This window comes from Gordionus sp. m RMFG-2023, chromosome 3 (genome assembly GCF_954871325.1).
Source record: "Gordionus sp. m RMFG-2023 chromosome 3, tfGorSpeb1-WG-v2, whole genome shotgun sequence".
Taxonomy (NCBI): domain Eukaryota; kingdom Metazoa; phylum Nematomorpha; class Gordioida; order Chordodea; family Parachordodidae; genus Gordionus; species Gordionus sp. m RMFG-2023.
The window spans coordinates 45,546,094-45,555,150 of record NC_088777.1 but is presented as its reverse complement, the minus strand read 5'-3'; positions in this window follow the sequence as shown (position 1 = coordinate 45,555,150).

The window sequence follows — 9,057 nt, the reverse complement described above, 5'->3', positions numbered from 1 at the left end:
GTATTTTATTATAATTTAACAAATTTGGAAACTATTATTTCAGCTATAATATATCCCAGACATAAATTGAATTTTTTTGAGTGCCTAACTCTATCTTTCTTATAATATTAACGTTACAACTATATTAAATAATTTTAAGAAATAGTTCGATAATTATAAAATAAAATATGATATATCAATCAGTCAACCCATTAATACAATCAAATATAGACGTAATTTTTAAGCAGAATGTCATGCAATTTCTGAAGTTGAAACATATTTAAAAGAAGCGAGAACCACGTCGAATAAATACCTGCTAGAATGTTGGAAACTACACCATAGATCGTTTTCCTTGTTTTATCTAAAATGGCGAGAAACATATTATCAATGCAAGAATCTTCACCCCCATGTGAGCCACTCCTTTCTGTTGGAGCGCATATGATTATCAAATATAGAATTCCATTCTTCTACACGACATGAATATTATATTGATTTTACTACATTATATATAAATATATTATATACGTATGCTTCTATATATCTTACTAATAAAATTTATTTGGTTAAATTTTACAAAATAAATTTATATGGATCTTTTTTAATTTATGATTAAATAAAATTACAGATCGAATCGAATATTCTACAAATCGAATCGAAAATCATTATTCGTACGAATACGAATAATAAATTTTTCAATTCGTATTTTTGTTGGTATAATCTAACTCCTTGCACGTTCCAAAAGGGTTTGATGTAAATTAATTAATTGTTAAAATAATTAATAAATCATATAGAGATGTTTAACAACATAGTCAATTGGTAAGTTTAAACATAAACCCACTAAAACATGGGGAAATTTTCAAGTGCCCAACGCTGAAAAATATTTACGATGTGCTGTCACATAGGCCTGTGAACCTAGTACATAAAATCAACCATTGAGGAAAACCTCTATAACTACTTTACAATGTGTATAGTATATTTGTTAATATACTATTTATTATATAAATATATAATATTAACCATTTAAAATTAATATTCTATTAATGCTTAAATTTATAATAGTATATCAACAAATATGCTACACGATGGCATAAAATTTAATTGATCACAAGAATTTTATGAAGGAATTTCTAAAATAAATAAAATATTAGTCATGCCGGTAATTTTGAGTAATTACTCGTTAATCAAATTCTTCCAATAGAAAAAGAGTGAGTCAGTTCGGTGAAAAATAAATCAGCATTACTACAGTTAAGAAGATATATGCTATTTGGTTGGCCGGAGTAAAAGACAAATTTTAAAGCGATTTCGATTATTTTAGATATAGGTGAGAATTTTTCAAAAAATACATTTGATAAAAGAAGCCCATACTGTAATGCACTTTATAATGAAATTTCACAAGAACTACTTAGGAACTTTAGAAATGAAAACGTTGCTACGATCTTATTATGTATATGGGGCCAAAATACCACAAATCATTGATAATATTGGAAGCCAATTTACCATATGCAACAATCATAAAAAAATGATTGTAGTAAATGCATACACAAACAATCTAGGTGTGTGGTATGAGCAGCTACAGACATTGGCTTTTCTACTCCAAGGTTGATTGTAATGATTTGATGGGAATCAACAATGTGGTAGTCTCCGAGGGTTTCATTAAATTTTATCATTTCAAAAACGAATGCTGATATATTGAGGGATATCAATGAGCAAGCGCCTAAACCACCGGATTTGTTGACAAGGTTTGTCTAGGGAAGTGATAAAAATGTAAGAGTAAAGATGGATTCAAGCATATTTATTAGATTGACTTATAGATAATAGTCAGGGGCGGACTGGCGACGTTACGGCCTCGTGGGCATTTTTTTATAGCGGCCTCATTTTTATGGGGGCTTCGCCCCCATACCCCCTATTTTGCGGGCCTTCGGCCGGGTTCCCTTAAATGGCTTCTTTAAATTATATATTTTTATTACTTGTTATTTTTTATAGGTTCAAACAATTTACATTTTAAAAAAAGAAAAGAATAATGACACGATAATCATATATTTTATTTTAAAAAATTGCACATCCAAAATCATATTCATTGAACACATAAAAAAATATTCATTGCACATATAAAAAAATATTCATTGTACATATAAAAAAATATTCATTGCACATATTAAAAAATATTCATTGCACATATTAATAAATATTCATTGCACATATAAAAAAATATTCACTGCACATATATATTTTATATTAGATTTACAAGGATATTGCACTATAAAATCAAATCATACATCACATGTTAAATATAATATAATACATACTTAATATATAAAATCAATTAATTACACATATAAAATTATAACAATTATACAATATTGCACAGAGAATAAAATTGTTGCACTTATAAAATTAGAGATCATATTGTAATAGATATAAATAAGATTTAAATAAATGATTTAATAATATATAATTTTTATGTTAATAAATCTCTCATTAACTTTGAACCTTTGCGTAAATAAACAAGAATATCTTCTATTTCAATCTGCGATAATAGTTCTCGTTCAACTGACATCATTAAAAACGCCTCTAATTTTTCTTGGCCTATATTAGCTCTCAGCCTATTTTTTAAAATTTTCAAATTGCTAAATGTTCTCTCGCAATTAACCTGGGTAAATGATAAAGTTAAAATGCATTCATACGCCAAAAATAAATTAGTGTATGCACTTGTATGCATATTGTACCTCTTAAGAATTTCATACACTCATATTAAACAATTGTTACATTTATCACACTTCGAGTTATTATCATATTGTAGTATTCCATCTTCTTCATTCGACTCCTCACTTGTACATAAAATATCATCGTCCGTTTTATTTATTTCTGCTATTAAATCTTTGAATACACTAAAATGAACACAATTCGTTATGTAATTTATCACTCGATATATTTGCCAATTGCGCCAGTTTTTCCAAGGCCATTTCAAAAATACCTTTACTATTTATGCCATCAAAATGCCTTGGATGCAAATATCGCACATTCAAAATAAGCTCTCTATTCGCAAAAAAGCGTTCCGACAAACTGTTTATAATTTGATCAATTATAGGACGAAATACTTCAACCATATAAAGGTCAATCCATTCTTGACGACGTTCATCTTGGCCTTCATCACTATATATTCTCTTTGCTCGTCCTATTCGAATTTTTGGCAGAGCAGTCTGTACACAGATACTCTCCGGAAGCTTTAAATAAGAAAGTGTTTCATTTAAATCAGAGCCATTTTTATTGCTTTATTTTGAATTGATGTAATAGTTATCGATGACACAGAAGACTTAGCATCTTCTATTATCTTCCATGCCGACAAAATATCTAAATTTTTGGTTTGAAGATACAATGACAATGGCCCCATTATTTCAAAAATTTCTAAATATATTACAGCTGTACTAAGAGTCTTAAATTTACATAAATTATCTATCAACGACTGCGCTTCTGATGAGGTTTTTGCCTCAAATGATTTATTATCTATTATAAATCGAAGTGCACTTATCGTTATTGGAAGTAAGCTCTCTTTGCCATATATCCATTTAAGAGCTTTTTCAAGTGCCCACCACCTTGTCTCGCCTATTTTTTGCAGCCTTCTCAGTTTATTTTGGCCAGTTGAGTTATTCTGTTTCACCCAAGCGTCCATCCTTTTATATGATTCACCAAAGAAGGTTGCTAGTCTGTTCAATAATCCAAATAAAATTTTGCCTTCAATATTATCGCATGAATCACATATACAGAGATTTAATATGCGACTATAACACCAAATATACAAGCTACCTGGAGCCTCTTGTCTAATAAGAGCTTGCAACCCAACAAATCCTCCCGCATATTTGCAGCACCATCAAATGATTCTCCAATTATATTTCTCATTTGAATTTCATGTTTTAAAAAGCATTCACTCAAGATATCAACAAATTCTTTTTCAGAAAGTTCGTATTTGTAAGTGCAAAAAGCCTTTCTGTTATTTTACCATTATATATGTATCGTAGGCAAATGGTTGCTTGATCATAAACTCAAATGTCTTGAATACTATTCATTTGCAAACTAAACCGTTTGTTACCATCCTTTTTTATTAAATTCCTGATTTGATCAAGAACAGCATCAATAACTTTGTTGACAGTTGTTTTTGACAACAAGGTTATGAGAGAACCTCTTCCTTCGATTTTGATTTGTTAGACAGTTTAAGCGTATCTTTTCTACGTTTGCTTTTTAAAATAGCCTTCTCTAGATGATCTCTAAGTATTTGATTATTCTTTGATATAATAAGGATCAATTCCAGGAAAATGCCATGATTTAAATTTTCATTATCAAAGAGGCTAAGTGTTTCGGTAGCATTTGATCCTCTGTATGGTAAGTTTTGTTTACCTAAAAACTTTATTATATCAATTATTGATTTTATTATGTGGATATTGTTATGAATTTGTCGATTTTTTTCATTTAATATTTTAACGCTAATTGAATTATTAAATGACTGGTTTTTTGAAGCTCTGAGGTAGGCCTCGACAGCACTAATATGCACTTTTTTCATTTATTTTAATAACTGAGTGCATGTGACGAAAATTTGTAGAGCCTGTTGTGAAAGTGTTTTCACATACTGCAAATGCCAAGCAGATTGAGCAGTACACAGCTTGGGCTTTATTGCGTATAATTTTTATGGTAATCCATTTTCTAGGTATTTTTTTCATTTATTACCATTCGATAATATAATTTATCATATTTAATGTTTATTGGTTGTTAGGATGTTGCATTAAAAATCTAAGTTCTTGATATATAGTGGCTGTTAATTGCAACTTAAAATTTTCATGTGTATGCACATCCAATTCTTATAATCCACTTTGAGAAATATCTGAAGGCATTATTGATGTAGTTGCTTCTGACAAGTGTGAGGATAGTGGCAATGATTGAACTGATGCCATAATACATGAAAATGTTTTAGATAAGGTAGTTGTTTCAGGTAGTGGTGAATGGGAGGCAGTTGTTGATATCTCTAAAAAAATAGTTTATTTACACGGAGTAATAGTATTTGAAATACTTGGTATTGATTTATCAAAAAAAGATAATTTAAGTTGTTTTGGATCAGCACCAGCTGCTTTGAGACCAGCAGCATTTTTTTTTCTTAATTTTTCAGCTCCACCTTTAAATTTCCTTTTGGCATTTCTATGCATATATGAAAATATATCAATTCAACTAAAATAAAATTTATTAAAATTTTTTTTAAAGAATTGTATTTTAATATAAAGCATAAAGTAATCTGTTATGTTACCGGCCAGTAATAATAAAAAAAAACATTACTATCTTTGGGGTATGAAATATAAATAAGTATTTTAAAAATATATCAATTCAACTAAAATAAAATTTATTATAATTTTTTTTAAAGAATTGTATTTTAATATAAAGCATAAAGTAATCTGTTATGTTACCAGCCAGTAATAATAATAAAAAAACATTACTATCTTTGGGTTATGTAATATAAATAAGTTTTTACTTTTGACTATTTACATACATCTCAATTTACGTGTAAAAATAGTATATAAAGTTGATTCTTTTCTTATATTATGTTTGTTTGCTAATGATCAGTAAATTGTTGTAATACAAATATTAGGCGCACAAAAGTTTCCTCTCAATAAATTAATGTATAAAAATATAATATAATAAATTAATGAAAACTTAGCTTTCACTCTACTCAAGCCCAAGCTCAAAAGGATCAATGAATTAAGAACAAGATAGTTTCCTATATTACAATAAATTAATGTATAAAAATATAATATAAATTAATGAAAACTTAGCTTTCACTCTACTCAAGCCCAAGCTCAAAAGGATCAATGAATTAAGAACAAGATAGTTTCCTATATACAATAAATTAATGTATAAAAATATAATATAAATTAATCAAAACTTAGCTTTCACTCTACTCAAGCCCAAGCTCAAAAGGATCAATGAATTAAGGACAAGAAATACAATCAATCACAATAGTTTCCTATATACAATAAATTATTGTATAAAAATTAATATAATAAATTAATGAAAACTTAGCCTTCACTCTACTCAAGCCCAAGCTCAAAAGGATCAATTAATTAAGAACAAGATAGTTTCCTATATACAATAAATAAATGTATAAAAATATAATATAAATTAATGAAAACTTAGCTTTCACTCTACTCAAGCCCAAGCTCAAAAGGATCAATGAATTAAGAACAAGAAATACAATCAATCACAATAGTTTCCTATATACAATAAATTAATGTATAAAAATTAATATAATAAATTAATGAAAACTTAGCCTTCACTCTACTCAAGCCCAAGCTCAAAAGGATCAATTAATTAAGAACAAGATAGTTTCCTATATACAATAAATTAATGTATAAAAATTAATATATATTAATCAAAACTTAGCTTTAACTCTACTTAAGCCCAAGCTCAAAAGGATCAATGAAATACAATCAATCCTATATACAATAAATAATGTATAAAAATTAAATAAATAAATGAAAACTTAGTTTTCTCTCTACTCAAGCCCAAGCTCAAAAGGATCAATGAATTAAGAAGAAGAAATACAATCAATCACTATAGTTTCCTATAATACAATAAATTAATGTATAAAAATTAATATAATAAATTAATATAATAAATTAATCAAAACTTAGCTTTCACTCTACTCAAATTCAAACATAAGCGTTTTCACTTCCTTTGAAAAAAAAACAAAAAGTACGTGGTAAATGATAAATAGCGTCAAGCGACGTAATTGATATTTTATGCATTCAAATATAGTAAACTACATGATAATTCTTCTCAGGGAATGTTATATTCAAATAATAGATATCATTAAAAAATAAATGATAAGAGAAAATAATGTGAACAAAATAATTTTTTTTTCCTACCGGCCTCTTTTTTGATATTTTCCTCTCATCGGCCTCAAAATCGACATTTTCTCGCGGCCTCGTGGGCAAAATGCCCACTGGGTCTTATGGCCAGTCCGCCCTTGTCTCGTAATATACAAAATTCATGGATGAATAAAACAAATTTAGAATTTTAGGAATTAAAAGAAAGTTTTAACATGATACGAAGCTTGATAAACTGGTAGAATATTTAGAATCTCTTTCATGCGCTTAAATAAATATGTTTCTAAAATTATATATAAGTTTTTCACTGTCTATAGGTACAAATAAATTAAACTTGCTTCGTCGACGATTGAAAAATTATCGGTTATTGGGATAAAGGTATATTAAATACTATAACAGAAGTTACTTGCTTTCTAATTGATGAAACTTTCTTAGTTTTGTCGTATTTTAAGATGCAGTCATTGAAATACCTTTTGTTTAAAATCGTAGTTACCATAAATTTTGTCAATGATCTGTTGAATATCTCAAAATAATTAAGAGTCAAGTGGGTCACTCTGTTAAAGGCCAGGTTTTAAGTGAATTTTTATGAAATTATAGTACAAATTATTTGGCTTCGAATAAAAATTAAAATACTAAGAATTTTATTTCATAATTGCTCAGAATCAGGGAAGTAGCCAGAAATTATTGGCGAGGGGGATAAATTTTTTTTGGAATATTAACAATTTATTAGAATTAATCAATAAAATATTGGAAAATACAAAATATTTAAGAGCGAAGATAATTTTGTTAAATATAATAGCCATAATCGGAATGTATCACAATATAGAATTAAACATTATATGATGGTTTAAAAAGTTAATTAAAATATCATTCATAAATGATTTAATTCCGGCGCCAATTTTTCAAAAATTTGTTTCTGAGTAGGGATTACTTACATCTCGATGTATATTAAATAAAGTTAGCTAGCCCATTCAAGCGATTTTAAGATGTAGTACTTTTGAGATAAATTTTCATTCACCTAATGAGGAAAAAGTTCGCATTTGTGATTGTACTAAATGGTATTGCCATATACAGTAATTTAATATATTTGGAAAAACTTCAAAATATATTTTAAAGTATGCAATGCTTGCATTGCAAAAATTCATCTTTCATACCAAGATTTAAATTCTGAATTTAATAAGTCTCAGCTATATTTATTCTAGATAAAATTTAGCTAAATATTTAATTTTTTTCAATGATAAGATTTAAATATCTTTAAAAGGATATATTGCAGGGGCATCACTAGCCTTTACAATCTCAGGGGTCTCAAAAATATTTATCAAAATGACCTTCTTTTTATACGGTATAAAAAATATCAAAATTTTTAGGGGATTCAGCTATTGTGCGTCCACTACCTTCCCCTTGAGCTACTGATATATAAACATTAGTATAATTGGTTAGAGTCATTTGATGATTCACATTATGTTTATTAACGGTTATTTTAGTGGAATCCTATGATCGATTCTAAGGTGATATACGTTTTAATTGTCCAAATGCAAGTCTAGGCTTGCTAATCTCGAAATCAAATCAATCGCTTTCGCCTCAACAATCACATAAACCTCTTGAAATAGTCTATATTATCTTTTAGTATTACAAATTCTAATATTTTTCGCGATTCTCATAGCTTTAGCCACATCCATATCTTTTTTTTGAAAAATATTCTATAAAATTGTGGCGTAATTAAATAATTTATTAATACATTTAAATGCAAAATAAATTGGCTGTCATATTGAGTTAATGTATCTGCTTTAGATGAAATATCTGTTCCAGCCCATTGCAATATTTCTCCAAGGGAATTCAAAAAATAGCCATTCTAAACCCAAAAATATTGCAACAGCTTGTTATCAAAGATCCCATCTTATCAGACATGCTTTTTGTAGTTTTTTTCTTCTTATAGCAAAGAAGTCTCAAATAATTCTATTCAGCAAATTTATATCTAAACATTTAATACACAATACACCATTGGCCTAATCATAGTTTTAGCAGAGATAAATTAAATAGAATTTTTTTTGGATGATAAAATTAGTTTGAATTAAGTATCTCGACTATGATATCAAATGAAAGCTAATAAAAAATTTTTTCAATTAGTCTGGAGTATAGGGGAGGATAAAATTGCATAATATCACGATAGGATTTCTCAAAATAAATAAAATATCTCTCGACATCTTGGTTA